The following is an 18974-nucleotide window of genomic DNA, read 5'->3' on the forward strand; positions in this document are numbered from 1 at the left end:
TGATTGACAGCCTTGCTGGGTACAGTATTCTTGGATTCAGACCCTTCCTTTGCATGACTTTGTATATTTCATTCCATTCCCTTCTGGCCTGATGAGTTTCTGTTGAGAAATCAGTTGCTAGTCTGATGGGGGTTCCTTTGTATGTAACTTTCTGTCTCTCTCTGGCCGCTTTTAAGATTCTTACTTTGTCGTTGGTGTTTGCCAATTTAATTATAATGTGCCTTGGCATCGGTCTTTTGGGGTTCATTTTGCTTGGGACTCTGTGAGCTTCTTGGATTTGTGTGGGTTTTTTCTTCTCTATATCAGGGAAATTTTCTGTCATTATTTCTTCAAATAGGTTTTCTATTCCTTGCTCAGCTTCCTTTCCTTCTGGAACCCCTATTATGCGGATGTTGTTTTGTTTCGTGTTGTCCCAAAGTTCCCTTAGGCTCTCCTCCTGCCTTTTAATTTTTTTTTCTAGAAGTTGCTCTGCTTGGGTATTTTTTCCCATCTTGTCTTCTAGCTCACTGATGCGGTCCTCTGCTTCTTCTAGTCTACTCTTGATGCTTTCTATTGAGTTCTTTACAGCAGTGATGTCATTTTTCATTTCTTCTTGGTTCTTCTTCATTTCCTCTTGGTTCTTGCTCATATTGTCGAATTTGTCTTCCATTCTTTTCAGCCACCTTATGACCATTTCTCTGAATTCTTTTTCTGGAAGGTTGCTTGCTTCCATTTCGTTTACTTCCTTTTCTGGTGATGCCTGCTTTTCTTTCATATGCGGGCTGTGTCTTTGTCTCCCCATGGTCTCTCTTCTCTGGGTGTCTGGTTATGTAGTTCTCTCTCTCCTGCGTCGATTTAAAGGCACAAAATACAGCACTACCAGGTACAACACACAAGGCACTGAACAGAAATGTATTCACGATATTAATAACCTCCAATAAAAGTGACCACCAGAGAAAGGCAAATTAGGGGATAGTAGAGAAAGAAGAAGAGGAAAAAGAAAGAAAGAAGAAGAAGAAAAAAAAGGGGGTGTCAAAATGAAATTGGGAAAAGGGAAAAAAAGAAGAAAAAAAGTAAGAGAGACAAGAAAGAGACTAAGAGAGAAAGGGAAACAGACTATATATATTGGGGATAAAACTCCAATAGAACAATCACTTATCCCAGCAAATGCCAGCAACAAGTACCTGGGGATTAATACAAACTACAACACCAACTAATATTGAGTGAGGCAAGGGAAAACAGAAGCACTAAACAAGCAAAAAAATAAACAAAAGAAGAATAAGCAAAACAATCTCACAAAAAAGCATAAAAATTCGATATAATGTACATTCAAGCGAACAACAACAAAAGGACAGAGAGAAAAACAATGTTTTGGATAGTTAAGACAGCGATGAGAGAGGTGTGTATGGACTTGGAGCAGGGGATTGGAGATTAGATATATAAGTAGGGTGAAATTTTAAAAGGGGGTAAACAGAAAGAATAGGGAAAATCTAAAGCAGGAAAGGGGTAAGATAAACAGGACACTGAAAAGGGAAAAGTGAGGAAGAGAGTGATGGCATAAAGGTAGATTTGAGATAGAGTGAAATGATGCTAAAGGAAAGATAAAAATAGAATGTAGAACATTAATCCCAAAACAAAATGAAGAGAAAATAAAATGACACTTAAAAAAAAAAAAGATAAAATAGCAGTAGTAATAATACGGATTGAAAATAAAAATGTAATAATTAAAAAGGTAAAATCAAGTGAGGAAAAAAAAAATTAGTTTCTTGAGTAAAAGATGCAAAAAATGAAAATAAAAAAATAAAAAATAAAAATAAAATGTGGAGTAGTGAAGGTCATTCACTTCCTCTGTTGTTCTGTTTGGCACGCCTGTTTCTCAGTCCGGACAGTATTGCAGTTCCCTGCGTTCCACTGCTCTTCAGTGATGTAAGCCAGTCCTGATTTTAAGCAGGCGGTGTGTCTTAATTCGTATTCCTTTATTTTTGATTACACAAGAGTCAATTTGTGATTCAGCCCCTGGGTGGCAGTGTTTCTGGATTGACTTCCGGGTTTATCTATGGCCTCTCTAGGGAGTGTTAGAGCCTTCTTTCCCTGTGGCACTCACTACCGGTTTGTGGGAGTGGGCTGCCTCAGAGCTGGCTCTCCGATGGTCGCTCCCCGCTCCGATCCCCAGGTTCCAGAAAAACAAGTTTCCCCTGCAGTCTCCCAGGGTGTCCCCAACTGGGTGAACCTATGAATTGGGCTTAGTAATCAGAAGCAAGAATTTCAAGAGGAAAAAGCCCAAGTGTGCGCACTCCGTGGCTGCGCGTAAGTCTAGCACACCCCTGAAATTCTTAGGGTGTCCCTGCACTTCAGATCAAAATGGGTTGCTTTTTAGAGAGCCCTTCTGTTAGCAGCTCTGAGGACCCCCTTCCACATTCACAGATCACGCCAGCCCCAGCAGCCACCGATTTTTCTAGGCACAGACTTCCCTGGTCCTCCAGCTCCCGCAAAATGCGCGTTCCTCTCTTGCGCTGGGACCAGAGACCTCACCTTATCCTAGGCGAAATCTGACCTTTCCGTGGTGGAGTGTAGAGCTCCTCTGAACCCGCGTGTTTGCGCCAATTGGGGAGCGTTGTTCTGGGGCTCGCAGCTGTTCCGTGGGTGCCGCAGTTGTGGATTCTCAGGCTTCCGATAAGCTCCACTTTCCGGTTCCAGATGGCAGCGACTCCGGCGTCCAAGCCAGCAGCTCCGGGAGGGGACCCAGCCGCAGTGGGAGCTGCCAGGTCAGGGGAACCCCGTCTAGCAGTCTCCCACCTTCTTCTGGAGTTCAGCTGTCCCCCAACTTGCCAACAAACACTCCTAGTGCGACCCTCAGCTGTTCTTTCTTTCTGCTCCAGGACAAGGCTCGGAACACGTCTGTCTATTCCGCCGCCATTTTTCTCCGCCTAGAGGAAATAATTTAATATTGCTATTTGCCCTTTCTCTATAATAGAAGTGTCAGAGATGAAAGAAAATTAGTAAAATGTATATGAAAACCTTCCTCCTGTCAGAGTCTGGGGCACACCACGGGACCCAGAGTCAAGTCCCCATCCACCCACATGCGCATCAAAATCGCGTGAGACCCAGACCCGGCTGGCCGCCCCCCCCTCATTGGGATAGATCCAGACCTGGCTAGTACCTTTGTCAAGCCCCGCAGGGCAGGGAATGTAGCCTCAGGTCCCCTGGCCTGGCGCCAGGATGGGGGGTGTGCCTTGAGGTCTCCTGTCAAGCCCCGCCAGGTGTGGGACATGGCCTGAGATCCCCTGTCAAGCCCCGCTGGGTGGGGGGCATGGCCTGAGGTCCCCCGTCAAGCCCCACCAGGCGGGGGGGGGGCACAGACTCAGGTCCCCCCACCCAGCACCGGGAGGGGAGAACAGCCTCAGGTCCCCTGTCAAGCCCCATCGGCAGGGGGGTGAAGCCTCAGGTTCCTCCTGGGCAGGGGGCGCCACCTGAGTTCCCCCGATCCAGCACTGGGGGTGCACCTTGAGTCCCCTGTCAAGCCCCGCCAGGCAGGGGGGTGCAGCCTCAGGTCCCCTGGCTCAGTGCTGGGGCGGGGGGTGCGGCCTGAGGTCCCCCGGCCTGCTGCCGGGTGGGGAGTGTGGCTTGAGGTCCCCTGTCAAGTCCCACCTGGTGAGGGGCGTGGCCTGAGGTCCCCTGTCAAGCCCTGCCAGGTGGGGGGCGCGGCCTGAGGTCCCCTGGCCTGGCTCTGGGATGGGGGGAGCAGCCAGAGGTCCCCTAGCCCAGCACCAGGACAGGAAGTGCACCTTGAGGTCCCCTGTCAAGCCCTGCTAGCCTGAGGTCCCCTGTCAAGCCCCACCGGTGTGGGGGAGGGCGTAGCCTCAGGTCCCTGCTGATTGCTTGTTAAGGCTCCTTATGGGAACTTGGCCTCAGCTGTGGGTGCAGCCATCTTTGTGATAGAGTGATGGTTAATTAGCATATTCCCTCTTTATTAGATAGGATAGGAAAGGAAGGCCAGTGTTCTAAAGTGATTTTGTAAATGGTTATTCTTCCCAGCAAAGAGCCTGGGTTTCCAATTCATTCCCATTTGGATTTGATCCCACTACTTAACATAGCAGAGAATTATTGTAAGATTTGCAATGAAATAGTAGTGCCAGGCCTTTTAAAATGTAAACTTTGTTCCCTGGGGAAATAAGTTGCTAGTTAAGAGGAAAAAAAGAAATATCTTTCATCACATGACATTAACCTTTCAAAAGAGATAATTTGAAGGCACCTCAAATGATTGTCATGTGCTAAATTGATTTAAATCTACTATAATACAATTAGCTAAAATAGTAAAACTTATATAATTTACTTTTGTCTTCTTGTTTTAAATTATTTCAGTCTCAGTTATTTCCTTATAAATTCTTTTCTTTCTTTAAGCTTCTACTAAGTTAGATTATCAAGCTAAAATAGAATGACTCCAGAAATTCAGAGTAAATGGTGAATGGGAAGGAGTTTAATCATAACTTTAATACATATTTTATAATTTATAAACATGCAGATATTTCTTGAAAGCAAACCTTTAAATAATAAGTTCATAAAAACTAAATAGTGAAGTAATAAATGGGACCGAGCTTGAACTTGACTGAAGTAACAAAACATAAAATCTGTGGCAGTATCTTTTATTAAAAAAAACAAGTTAAAATACTTGATGCCCTTTAGATGCAAAATATGGTTGAATTACAAAGCATGTTAAAGTAAAATCACTAACAAGGGAAACATATTTAAATATGATACCTAGTATTACTTTTAATCTTTACCTGATATGTTTTTTTAATAATTTTTAAAATATATATTTTTTATTGATTTCAGAGAGGAAGGGAGAGGGAAAGAGATACTGGTAGAAACATCAATGATGAGAGAGAATCATTGATTGGTTGCCTTCTGCACCCTCCCTACTGGGGACCGAGCCATCAACACAGGCAGGTGCCCTTGACAGGAATCGAACCCAGGACCCTTCAGTCTGTAGTCTGATGCTCTGCCAGGGGTCTTCAAACTACGGCCCGCGGGCCACATGTGGCCCACTGAGGACATTTATCCTGCCCACTGGGTGCCACTGCCTGTCCTGCTTAGCAGCCGACTCGTCCCGGGCCCGCAGTGCGCATAGGAATTTGTTCATAGATTTTTTTTAAACTATAGTCCGGCCCTCCAACGGTCCGAGGGACAGTGAACTGGCCCCCTGTTTAAAAAGTTTGAGGACCCCTCTACTCACTGAGGAAAACCAGCTAGGGTGGATATGTTTTTTTTAAAATTGATTTTTTAAAAGAGAGAATTAGAGTGAGAGAGAAACATCAATTGCTTGCCTCCCATAGGCACCCCCACTGGGAATGGAAGACACAATCTAGGTATGTGCCCTGACTAGGAATTGAACCCCCAATCTTTTAGTGTACCTGAGGATGCTCCAACCAACACAGCCACCCTTGCCAGGGCCCTACTATTGCTGTTAATTTTAGAGTTTGTGTGGAGAACATCTGATACCTATTTTGTCAATGATTTCCATGAACCAGAGCTATAAAAGCACAAAACTTCAGAGTTGAAGGAATTTAGTTACTTTGATAATTACTAGTCTAGTTGAATAAGATGTATAAAATATTGGCTCCAAAGCAAGATCTTTGAGATAGCCTTAGTTGTAAGGGGTTTGTAAGATTTCCTGGCTCAGCCTCTTTTTCTTTGCTTCAGATATTCTTTTTCTAAATCCATTATTAGTACTTATTCATTTTGCATAACTTCTAATCACTAGATTAAGATTTTGCTCATCGCCAAAGCTGATCAAAGTGAGCCTAAAAAGACCCTTCCTTTGAGCTCATATGCATACACCTTAAACCAATTTCCAATTTGATCTAACCTGTAAGGACATGACCTTCCAGGGTCTTGCTATTACATTTCTGTAAATAGCACAAGGTCCTTTTACCAAGGACTCTGGTTACCTAGTGCCGCAGTGCAAATCATCTCTCCAAAACCATTATAGCTTGGAACTGGTAAAAATGCAAAATTCTCTGAAACCAGATACTGTTTTTTTTTTTTTTTCCTTTGTGGAAAAATTGCAATCCTAGTTACAGACAGTAAAGCTTTCTAACCCGGTTCTTCCTCTAGAGGGAGACATAGTCCAGCTTTTATACCCATTGCCGCCCTTTTATTTTTTAGTGTCTGTCTTTTCCTGCAGGACCGCAGTTTGCTCTCAGCAGCAACTGCGGCTGCTAACAGAACTGGCGGTTGGGAGGCAGACGGAGGGAGGCAGCATTGTTTGGTCTTGCCATCCCATTTTACTGCTTAGCTCAACCTGGAGTGTTGGGACCTAGTCTCTCTCTGCGATCTCCTTGCACTGTACCGGGAGGCCAGTCTCTGTACCCCCTTGGACAACCAGGCTGGGTGGAGTAAGGGGTGTGGTTGGACAGGGAGGTTCTGCCCTTTACGGTGACTTTAAAAAGATACCACCGGTGTTTTTGGACTGTATAGCGCTTAGGAGAGGGGGGTTTGATTACTAAACCGTTTACATTGTTTCCTTCAGTAATTTGGATTTGTTTCCTCGGTCCCCTCCCCCGCCTTTAGCGAAGTGACACAGTTGCTCACTCCTGTTGGATGTTGGAACTTACACCTTCTCGGAGGTGACGGTGCCAGGTATTGGGGAAAGAGGGACAGAGGCGACTTCCCTTCCTTCCAGCCCAGGATGCCTAGAGGGGCAGCGGTTGGGCTGCGTGGGGCTCTGCCCGCAGCACTTCTAGGAGGGATCGAGGGGCTGCAGCTGGCCAGGAGTTGCTGCTAATTGGACTCACGCTAAGTCTCCGAGAGAGCATCAGCTGGGACCTATCTGCTAAAAGCGGGAGGACGGGCACCTGCACCGAGGAACCCGGGCGGCTTGTGGGCAGACGACGGCCGGCCGAGCTCAGAGCTCTCCGCTTTCCTGCCCAGAACCTCCCGGCAACTCCTCCTGGACCTGCGAGAGCCGGAGAACAGAGGTACGTGGCAGAGGCTGCTTTCCTGAAGGTGAACCGTTCCGTCCAATTGCCTTTTCCCAGAGAGCAAAAGGGAGGGCGGGAGAAGGAACGGAGTCATGTGTGAGTGTGTGTGAGAGGGAGAGACGACGTGAGGCGAGAGGAAAAGTCTGTACTCGGCGTTAAAAGCAAACAAATCAGAGATGGAATAAGGGTGGTAATTGCTGCAAGACCGCCTTGATTCTCGCAGTGGGGGGAGCTGAGCGCACCGCGCGCATCCGGCGAGGACAGCGGGCGACCGCGGGCGCTGGCCAGGGCTGCGGGACTTTGGCTTGTCCTCAGGAAACACATTTTTTTGATTACTTTGACACGGTGGCATAGAAGGGAGGAAGAGAGGCGAGGCTCACTCGCTCCACCTTCCATCCGCTTTAAGGGGATTCCGGTGTAAATGTCAAGAGATTCCTGAGCCTCTTTGCCATCGGAGGAGGAAACACACGCGCGCGCGCACACACGCACGCTCCGGACCTCACTCACCAGCCCTCCACGAGCACACACCACCGGACTCCGGTTCCCTATGCCCCTGAACGGGGACGGCGGATTGGCATCTTGGAAGCGATGCAAGAGCGATAAGGCTGGCGCGGGCCCGCGGAAGCTGCAGGAGCATCGCTAGGTGTTGCCGCCACCAGGAAGCCGGGCTGCAGGTAGGTGCGAGCCGTGCCCCCGCGGGCTCGGGGGACTCGGCCGCTGGAGGACCGGGGCCCGGGAGCCCTCTCCTCCCCTGGGTCCGGAACTGTTAGGGGGCTTGCCGGGGAAGGCGGGAGGGGAGAGCCGATGCTGGTCGGGCGGCCAGCGTCTTCCTCGCGGGCTGTCGGGGTAGGGTGCGGGTAGAGGGACACCGAGAGGGGATCCGAGCGCACGAACGTCGTTCCGAGCGCGGTGCCCTCCCTCCTTTTCTGCTCCATTTCTCCTAACCCTGCGAGCGACCCGGCCGAGAGTGAAAGCGAGTTTTAACTGGATCCCTCAGCCAGATCCAGCCGGGTTGGCAATCATTTCGGACTCCTCTCAAGGAGTTGGGGGGTCGCGTTCGAGGCAGGACCGTTGAGGTGTGCCAGGTCGCCCTTCTGAAATCCCTACTTTCTGTCCACTTCTGATTAGCTAATTCTCGGGCCTGCCTGCAGACGGTGGGCGTTTCAGTGAGGCTCGCAATTTCCCCACTCGTAACTACCTTCATAAAGAACCGTCCTGCTAAGTTCCTCAGCCCCATCTGTTTAAAGGTTTATTTCAATGTGGGAACGGACGCTTTATTCCTGAGTGAAATGAAGCTTTCATAAAGGATGTTACAAGAGAGCTTCAGGAAAAGCATTATTTTACCAACGGCGTTCAAAACAACAACAACAAAACCCAAACAAACAGCTTAGAGAAACTAAAGGTTTTTCATTTCTTTCCCAATGGAAGCCTCCCAAATCTTACTAATAGTGCACGGTGTTTCTGCCCCATTGCTTTGCTGTCCCTTCGCCCCTTCTGTCCCAAAGGGCCGGGTTCTTATCTGGAGGTGTTTCCTTTAGGCTATTGATCCTCACTTGCCAGGGGGGAACGTGTTGTGTCCAGAAACTGCGTTTGCAAAGGAAAGTTTGAGATTCGCCGCCCGATTTCTCCTAGGACTGCAGGCTGAGCTGTCTAGTCTCCACTTGAAAAGGAGTAACTGTGGGCGCTTGCAGAGCTGCCGCCTCCCCACCCCCCGTGGACGCGACGCTCTCCTCTTCAGATTTCTCTTCCTGACCAGTGTTAAACCATTGCCTGGTGCGTTTGGAATCAGATGTGTAGTTACTACAGTGGCTAGCTAGCCTCTCTCTCTTCCACCTTGTGCTGAAGAGAGTTTGGCTTGTGGCAATGAGACAGAAAAGAAAGTACATTCTGTTTGTATTAAATCCCTTCTTGCATTTTGTTGTTTTTGGGAAAAAAACCCCCACAAACACCAAAAACAAACCTGAATGCAACCTTTACTCAAAGCAGTCTGTATATGAGTCCTTCTCTCAGGACAGGATGAATTTCAATGACTATTGACTGAATGATAATTATCTGGTTCCTGTCTTCCCAACTAGATTGTTTGAGACATTAATGTTCAGACTGTTATCAATTAACACATTAAAACTGCTCTATTAAGCAATGTAAGTTAAGACAGTTGAGTAATTTAAGATTTCTGTGTAAAGTGCTAAATGGCAATAACTAGCAAAGGAGATTGAAAACACTTCTAAAGGCTTTAAAAACCAGAGCATTAAGATTATAGGTATTCACTCCAGCCTCTCTGTTTCCACATGTACTCTCGGACTGGTGAACCTTTTACAGTTTCAAACTTGGCACCTAAATAACCTTAAGAATGATCATACACATGTAATTTAATTTTTTCTTTTCCTACTTTATTCTGTCCTGGTTCTCATCCTGGGTCAATTGTTTGCATATTGACCTCTTTAGTCCTATTTTTTAAAGCCACCAGTAGCCATTGAAAGGCCACCAGTAACTACACTGAAGTGCATTTTATTTTGGTTTTCTGAATTTTCAATAAAAATGGGATTGTATTATTTATAGATAGTATGCTATGAGAACAGTGTCACACCAACTGAATGCTCAGACACGGTGACTCTAAGAGGCAGAGCACAGTTTAGTGTTTTGCTTTCTATTAGGCATTTTTTGAAATTGAAAATCTTGATTCTTTTGCACACCTTTAATAAAATTTTGTAGTTTAGGATGCATAAACTTACGTATTAACATATAGTGCTATGATATATGCCTCTTAAAGAAGAACCAAAACCTTAACATTAATGCTACAAGTTGTGCCAAAGGGGAATTGAAGTTTTCTGAGTTTGTGATTTTGAATCTGAAAAATGTTAGCTCCTTTAACAATGACAAATTGGAGAATGAAGATTTATTGAGATGCCCATGGGTCTATGTCAAAAATGATACATATTGCTTAGAGACTACATTATAGTATTTACTAACCACCAAGTTATAAAATGTGATGACACAGCTGTAAAAAGGCGTTTTTAAATGTGGTTACTTTTCCTTTTTAAAAACTTATAAAGTGATGAAATTTAGGGGGTAATACAAGTTTTGATAAACTTTATTTTGTGTCTTATCAGAAAATCTTAGTGGTCCCGGATCTAGTATTTTAACAAATGACCCCTTTACAATGTGTTTATGAACATTGAACTATTGAGAGTGTGTTTTAGGGTTGATTTATCATTAATTACAGGTTATGGATTACCCTGCATGGGGAGGGTAAAATGTGCCTCTCCAGCATTTTCCAGGATTTCTTCTTATGGGCCCTAAGAGAAGGTGTTCTCAGATCCCGCCTAAGTTCAGCCGTGGCTGCAAACTGATGAACATTGCCTCTCTAATGCATGTGCTAAACTCACAATGCTCCAAGTGTCGTCAGTTATTTCTAATATATTTGAGAAGATGAAACAACCAGAGTGCAAACAGTTCAGTGCCCATGCTTTTACTTCTCCAGTATTTTATTAGGGATGCCTCATTAAGTCGCATTATTCTGCAGCTGTTTTGTTCATTAAACATTCAAGTAAAAATAAGGAACTTTACTGTGCAATGCAGTTTTGTTTCCTTGGTGAAAAACCATACGTTGAGGTAAAATGAGCATCGAACATAGTCCCCTTTGATCTATGCCTGACATTTACAAATGCAATTCATCAACCTGTTATTAGTAGGGTTCCCTCACAACACAGAGGAGAAACATATTAGCATAGATGCTGCTAGATATGAAGGCCACACTAGCTAAATCAACCTCATATCTATCTGGTCCACATACTTGCACAGTATTTCACATGATACATCTTACTTAGGAAACATTGATTTTTTTTAATGCCATGTAATAAGATGAATTTGCCATTTTGTTCAGAAATTCTTTGGTTAACTTTATTTTGAACACTGTATTTGAAGCATATTGAACTATACCACTGGAAGAGGAGGAATAATTTTACAATGAGTCTTTTTAGAGAACAGTTTTACTTTAGGTTTGGCGCACAGGCTGAAACAGGGGAGATGGAAAGAAGGGTATGACAACCAGAGACCTAAAAGTTAGTTTTTGTTTCTTAGTTGTCATTCACCACTGATTTATTAGGTAATTTTTAGAAAGTCTGATTCTATTCATTTGGCACAGTGATTTAGTGTCCTTGTCAATGAAATATAACTAACAATTCTTGTCTTCTACTTATTCTTAACAGAAATTTTGAGAGGAATGGTTAGACTTATTGGAACATGAAGAAAATTACTATTTAAATACATTTCTCTGCGATATCTATCTAATCTCTATATCTATACATATATATGCACATGCATATATATGTATACAAATGCTTTTAATGGCACCTATGGAAAATGCTGATTTTTGTATCGAAGGGGGTGAGGACAACTATAAAAAATGTGTACATTGTTAGGTACATAGTTTTTCACTATTTTGCATGATTTGACCTACAGTACAGCTGTATCCATGGTTTAACAAGGTCGTTTATAATTGAGTTTTACTGTTTGAGCCACTGTTACATGCAGTATATTTTCCCTCTTTAGTTTTTTTTTTTTTTTTAGGTATTTTTGTCCTTGCTCTGTCAGGCCTGTCTAACTGCCTACTACATTTTTATTTGTTAGGCTACAAATGCAAAAATAAATCAATTTTGTCCTCTCTGTAGGGACGCTTTGGGATATGTTTATTGACGCTATGACTGGGAATTTCAACGTATTTTAAACACTGAATATATCTGTATGCTGTCTTTATTAAATATGCACCTCCACAGTCCAAACATAAACCTCGCATTACATTAGAGCATACTATTCTGGTTTACAAGTGTTACCTACGCATTTTCCAGCAACATATTGATATTATAGGCCAAATTTATGTTAGGTTTTCATAACCCACCCACTTCCAATGTATATACCACATGTATATGTTGGATTTCATCCTCTGCTGTAGTGATAGGCCATTTAGTCCCTAGAATCAGTGAAAATCTGGCCTTTTTTAGGCAATTGATTGTTATGACCATTGGGGAAACAAGACTTTGAGGTTACTTGGGATTCAGATGAAAAGTGAATATATTCACTATAAGGAGAACATTCCATTTTGTTCACAGTGATCCAGATGGGGTATGAGAGATAACCAAGGAATCAGAGCTTATAGTACGCTTTTATTAGATAAGATCCTTTTAATCACTTCCTTTAGTCTCCTGAATTACTCCACAGTAGCTGTAATTGTTTTATGATTTCCTCTGAATGGCCAGTTAGTGAAGGTAACTGTGCAAAGTCTGTCTCCCTTTCCCTAGCAATAGCACAAACATAGTCATTCAATTAAATTTATCTTTATTTTTGAAACTCTTTCTAGAGAGACTGGATATTGTGATAATGTTGAATTCTTAGCAATTATGCTGGTAGGCTGGATTTAGAACTTCGACAAAATGGGGACAAGTAGCCCCTTTGCTCTGTAAAGCTAACTCTTCAGATAAAGCCTGGAGAGTGCAAAGTAGCTTTTGATGAATGCAAGGTTTGTTTTACTAAATATTTTTATGTTTTTTTTCTGCTGTGAACTAGTCACTGTATAATTGCATGCATGTGAATAGGCAACTGTGTTGACCTTTAAAGGTCATACAAAGATTATAAACCTTTCAATTTCCAGTGATAATTGCCTATGACCTCCTGTTGCTGCATATGGAGCTTTCTGTTGAGTTTAATAATACAGAGTAATACTTAGGCTTTCTGTTGCAGATTATGCAGCTCTTTATAAGCACATTTACAAAGGTATCCATAGTAGGCACTATGACAGAAGATTTTTGGAAAAGTGTATTTGCTTTGGAATAAAGTTTTTAAGCCTGAATGGCCTGGGCTATGAGGAGATGGACAGATGCTTTCTGGAACAGAAAAATCCATCTTTTAAAATTATATGTAAAAACTGTGCAAAGTTTTATTTGATTCTGGCTGAGTTTTTCTTTTTTAATGTCCTTCTTGGAGAACCCAGTGAGAATTGAACTTAAATATTGGAGGAAGGAAATATGCCTATGCTCTCCTGCTCTGTTATGAAAAAGACCATCTTTATGAGAAAAGCAAGGTGTGTTGTTTGTTCCATTCTGCTTTTTTCTGGTTTCATAGTCTTTGTCTTTACGGGTTGTAAAGTAAGCAAAAGCAGGGGAGTAAAAAAGGGTTATGTGGTCATAGGAATCTTAACAAAACCTCAAGCTAGTAGTGATATGACACAGAGACTTTGTTAGAATATATTGTTCAAGAGGGTAAGTTTCTACCAGTATCTCTTTCCCTCTCCCTTCCTCTCTGAAATCAATAAAAAATATATATTTTAAAAATTAAAAAAAACATATCAGGTAAAGATTAAAAGTAATACTAGGTATCATATTTAAATATGTTTCCCTTGTTAGTGATTTTACCTTAACATGCTTTGTAATTCAACCATATTTTGCATCTAAAGGGCATCAAGTATTTTAACTTGTTTTTTTAAATAAAAGATACTGCCGCAGATTTTATGTTTTGTTACTTCAGTCAAGTTCAAGCTCGGTCCCATTTATTACTTTACTAGTTAGTTTTTATGAACTTACTATTTAAAGTTTTTTTTTTTTTTTCAGTCCGTGTTAACATGCATTTATTGAATGCACATGTACTATGCATTGTGGAAGCCAGGATTACACTGATGATTAAATAAATATATCTTTGCCCTGAAACATCTCAGACTATAAATAATTATGATGCAATTATAATTTATGGTTTAAAGGAATTACCAAATTCTTTTTTAAATATATATATATATTTTAATTGTTTGAAGTATTACAAATAGTAGTACATATGTCTCCTTTTTTTTCCCCCATTGACCTCCCCCCCGGCCTCCCCTACCCCCCAGTACATACCTTTACCTCCCCCGCCCCCCGTGTCTTGTATCCATTGGTTATGCTTATATGCATGCGTACAAGTCCTTCGGTTGATCTCTTACAGTGCGCCCGCCCCCCACCCCCCGCAACCTCCCCTGCCTTCTTTCAAGAAATATCTGCATGTTTATAAATTGTAAAATATGTATTAAAGTTATGATTAAACTCCTTCCCATTCACCATTTACTCTGAATTTCTGGAGTCATTCTATTTTAGCTTGATAATCTAACTTAGTAGAAACTTAAAGAAAGAAAAGAATTTATAAGGAAATTACTGAGACTGAAATAATTTAAAACAAGGAGACAAAAGTAAATTATATAAGTTTTACTATTTTAGCTAATTGTATTATAGTAGATATTGCTCTATGTACTAACTCAGTGAATTCATGTCTGCTCAAATCAGTCAAGTATTCAGAAATAGCCAATAAAGATCATTTGAGGAAAACAATATGAATACTTTTTTTATTCATATTAGTTTGTGGACAGTTTCAAATTCATTTAAGGTGGACAATCTGGTTATTGTTATCGTTTCTTTCTTAGTTTAGTTTTACCTTACTATAGGTGTCTAGTGAATGGCATGCTCAAATTTGTTAGTGCTGGAGAGTTCAGTGAATTTCTTCTTAGAATGACTGTCAGACATACTAGTACCAGTGACCTGGTCCTGCTTTTGTTTGTATTTTCTTCAGAAAGTTGAGTTGAATTGAGCAAAACAGCTCTAACTTTAGTTCTTTGTTTTTATGGTGTATAAGGAGAAAGGAGGTAGATGTTGTACCTGTCAGTCAGGCAACCCAAAGGCCAAGGGCAAAGTGACAGGGCATTGCAGTCTCATACTCCATAAAACCATTTTGAATAGTTTTAAGTTCAAGGAACATTTCTAACCTAAAATTTTTCAGCTTTAATTCTTGAAATGTTATATTACAGTAGTTTCCTGCCAAGATATGTGTTTAGCATTATTGGAAATACCTGGTGTGTTTATAAATATACCAGAATTGGGTTAAAACTTAGATTTTACTATTTGACAAACTTAGATATAGTTGCTCATCTCATAATTTGCTGAGTGGTTAAAATTCATTGGCTTGCATTTTGGTTAGCAGATACATTTTGAAAATGACTATTATGAAAGCAGTGTGGTATAGTGGCGAGAGGTCTGGAGAAACTTTTGTAGTTCTACCAATAAGTAATCATGGAACCACAAGAAAATCACTTTATTTCTATGAGCCTCAGTTTCGCAGCAATACTTCTCTTTTCAGTCAAGTTTGCAAGACAATTAAAAATTTAAAAAATTTCCCCTGTGCTCAGACCTACTAAGCATCACAACATGAGAGTAATCCTATCTAATAAAGAGGGAATATGCTAATTGACCATCACTCCATCACAAAGATGGCTGCACCCACAGCTGAGGCCAAGTTCCCATAAGGAGCCTTAACGAACAATCAGCAGGGACCTGAGACTACGCCCTCTCCCGCCCCCATGGGGCTTGACAAGGGATCTCAGGCCACACCCTCCACCTGGCAGGGCTTGACAGGGGACCTCAGACTGCACCCCCCCACCCAGCAGGGCTTGACAGGGGACCTCAGGCCGCGTCCCCCACCCTGGCGTCAGGCTGGGGGACCTCAGGCCGCAACCCTTGCCCCAGTGCCAGGCCAGGGGACCTGAGGCCACGCCCCCTGCCTGGCTGGGCTTGACAGGGGACCTCAGGCGGTGCCACCCACCCAGCAGTGCTTGATGGGGGATCTCAGGCCGTGTCCCCCACCTGGTGGGGCTTGATGGAGGACCTCAAGGCACACTCCCTGCCCCAGTCTGGGCTGGGGGACCTCAGGCCACGCCCCCTCTCCTGGCGCCGGGCCAGGGGACCTGATGCCCAGCAGGGCTTGACAAGAGTGGGACTGGCTGGGTCTGGATCTAGCCCAATGGTGGGGGGCCGGCTGGGTCTGGGTCTCATGTGATTTTGAGGTGCATGTGGGTGGGTGCGGACTTGACTCTGGGTCCTGTGGTGTGCCCCAGACTCTGACAGGAGGAAGGTTTTCATATACATTTTACTAATTTTCTTTGATCTCTGACACTTCTATTATAGAGAAAGGGCAAATAGCAATATTAAATTATTTCCTCTAATTAATCCCCTTTTAATGTGCATGAATTTCATGCACTGGGTCACTAGTAGTACTATAAGACATATCTTTTAGTTAGGCAGTCAAGAGACATCTAGCACATAGTTCCTGGCATATTAGTAAATGTTCTATAAATGCTTTTCAAGAAGTGACTTGTAAAAGTTGTCCAGCTTTATACAATTGGGATGATGAGGATAATAATGGTTATGGTGATGACTAAAGAGTACAGATGTAGGGACATAAAATTAAATCAGACTAAATCTTAATAATTCAGTTTAGCCATTTTGTCTAGTTTATATCATGCTGTTTTGTTGCAAAACAAGTTGTGATAGGCCATGAGTCTTAGGCTTGTTAGGGTTCCATGTCTCTTCTTTACTGCTGGTTTTCATTGTCACTAAAATAAAATGACCAACCAAAATAGAGCTAGACTAGCAAGTGAATACTCTTCATATACCTGTTGATAATTGAACACATTGATTCAAAATCTGTGTATGAATTTTTGAGAATTTTTCATTCCTGGGAAAAGTTTATTCATTTATTCAATAAGTATTTATTGAACAATTTCTAGGTGTTTGGGGTCTCTCAGTAAATAAAAAAAGACAAAGACACCCGTCCTCATAGAATTTACCATTTTTGTATATTACTTGAAGTTTTGAAATGAATCTGGAGGAGTGGTTCAAGAATGTATTGTGCTGTGTCTGCACTTGCTACTAATTCTTATTTGTAACCGTGAAGCATAGTTCTGAAAAGAAATTGTCAAAATAGTTAAACTGTCTGAGTTGGAATGAGATGTGAAGAAAAATAGCAGAGTATGGAATATTTAAAGTGAGTGGGTTCCTTCTACCTCACAAGGTCTATGATCAAACCTAGGGTAACACAAACAGTAGCTCCTTTTCCTGAATTACACATATGAAAGGATAAAATCAGATAGGCTGAATGATTTTATTTCAGTGACATGATACTTATAGAGTCCCTTAAATGGGTCACACATTCAAACACTTATGGAGTCCGGCTGGGAATGTGAGTGAGTGAAGCAGACCAAATGGAAGATGACAAATGGTAACTGACATCAGCTTCAGCTTCAGTGTTGGGCATACCATAGTGAGTGGTGGAGATTCTGGCCAACATCTAAGTGGGAAAGCTGGGCCTTGGCTCCACTTATTGCCATACCAGAATGTAGGTCTGGTGCTGCCAGATTTTCTGACTTGTAGAAGGAAACTTAGATGTGCAGATTTTTTTATGTGAAAGTTTCAGATTTTTAAATGATGGTAATGAACTCAACGTTAAAACACTGTGTAGGTCAACAGACATATCTGAAGGCCGTATGCAGGCTAAGGAGCATGTTGACGGGGGGATATGTGAGAACAGCTAGTTAGGGACTCTCTGTCATCTCTAGCCATAATTCTCCAACCCTACTGGCATCTGGAGTGAGACTGGTTGCCAGTAAAGGGCTCAGCTGGAGCAGCTGAATAACGAGGAGTGGTTCAATCTTGTCTCTGTATTTAGTTTTCTTCATGTTGACTCATTGTGCAGTTGATGCTGAACTCACCTTGAAGTTGGTGGTATCTTGTAGGGTTTAAGAGAGATGCTGGAAATGCAGAAGTTTAAATTGATGCCATATATTTGGAATGTGCTTTGTAATTCTATAATGCCTTATTCTTTTAGATTAGTGCTTTTTTAAAAAATATTTTTATTGATTTCAGAGAGGAAAGGAGAGGGAGAGATAGAAACATCAATGATGAGAGAGAATCATTGATTGGCTGCCTCCTGCATGACCCCCACTGGGGATTGAGCCCACAACCCAGGCATGTGCCCTTGACCAGAATCGAACCTGGGACCTTTCAGTCAGCAGGCTGGCGCTCTACCCACTGAGCCAAACCAGCTAGGGCAAGAATAGTGCTTCTTAAACTTCAAAATGCTCACAAGCCATCTGGGGAAATTTTGCTAGAATGCAGGTTCTAGAATGGGGCCTGAGATTCTGCATTTCTAACATGCTTCCAGGTAAAGCTAATGCTGTTGGCCCATGGACTAGTTTGAGTTGCAAGACTTTAGAGAGCATTCTCACCCTGAACTTCCATTCATGCATGCAGAGAGGTGGGAGGCTTCCAACCCTTAGCTCTGACAGGTTTCTCTCTGCAATAACAGCCTAAACCTGGCCACTGACTCCAAACACTTTTCTCAAAGGCTCTTTAATCTGAGCACAGAATTCCTGTGTTTTGCTTATTTTTCTAGTCTTTCGTTTAGAGGACATATTCCCCCCCCACCCAAGTATTAATCAGACATTATCTGTTCCTCATATATCAATACAAGTTTGATTCACTTCCTATAGCTTGAAGGAATAAGTTTATTTCTTAACTAAGGCATTATATTTGGCTCTCTAAATCAGTTTTGAAATTTTAACAATATTTGCTTCCCTTTAGGACTTAAATGTCAAAATTTTGGCCACAATATCTAGATTTTTGTTTTACTTAAGTAGTTATTATGAGTTGGTGAGAGGATAGATTTGAAAAATGATGGTTTATCTGTGTGTTTATTAGGCTTACTACTTTATTTTTAAATTTATCTTTATTATTGAAAGTATTACAAATATCCCCCATTGTCCCCTCATTAATCCCCTCTTTCCTGCTCCCGCCCCCTGTCCAAGCCTTCACCAACTGCACGATTGTCTGTGTCCATGGGTTATGCATGTAAGTTCTTTGGTTAATCTATTCCCACCTTCCCTCCCTGCTCTCCTTTCCCTCTGAGATTCATCAGTCTGTTGCATACTTCCATGTCTCTGGATCTATTTTGTTTGTTAGTTTATTTTATTCATTAGATATCATATATAAGTGAGGTCATGTGATACTTGTCTTTCTCTGACTGGTGGGCTTACAGTTTAAAGTGACTGTTTCTTGCCTGCCTATGTAGCTCAGTGGTTGAGTGTTGACCCATGAACCAGGAGGTCACAGTTAGATTCCCAGTCAGGGCACATGCCCGGGTTGTGGGCTTGATCTCCAGTAGAGGACATGC

The 18974-nt window shown here is 42.4% G+C and overlaps 1 protein-coding gene across 3 annotated transcripts in view; it reads left to right on the forward strand.

Moving 5' to 3' along the window:
- The first annotated feature begins 6161 nt into the window (after window positions 1-6161).
- TAFA2 (TAFA chemokine like family member 2) overlaps window positions 6162-18974 on the forward strand; it is a 510824-nt gene continuing 498011 nt past the window's right edge. Inside the window, exon 1 of one of the 3 annotated variants that reach the window (XM_080658930.1) lies at window positions 6162-7633. The gene's annotated coding sequence lies outside the window, so the exon portion shown is untranslated. The remainder of the gene's footprint in view (window positions 7634-18974) is intronic. The other 2 variants (XM_080658933.1, XM_080658931.1) reach the window with 2 other exon arrangements.

Source organism: Plecotus auritus (genome assembly GCF_963455305.1).
Source record: "Plecotus auritus genome assembly, chromosome: 3".
Lineage (NCBI taxonomy): Eukaryota > Metazoa > Chordata > Mammalia > Chiroptera > Vespertilionidae > Plecotus > Plecotus auritus.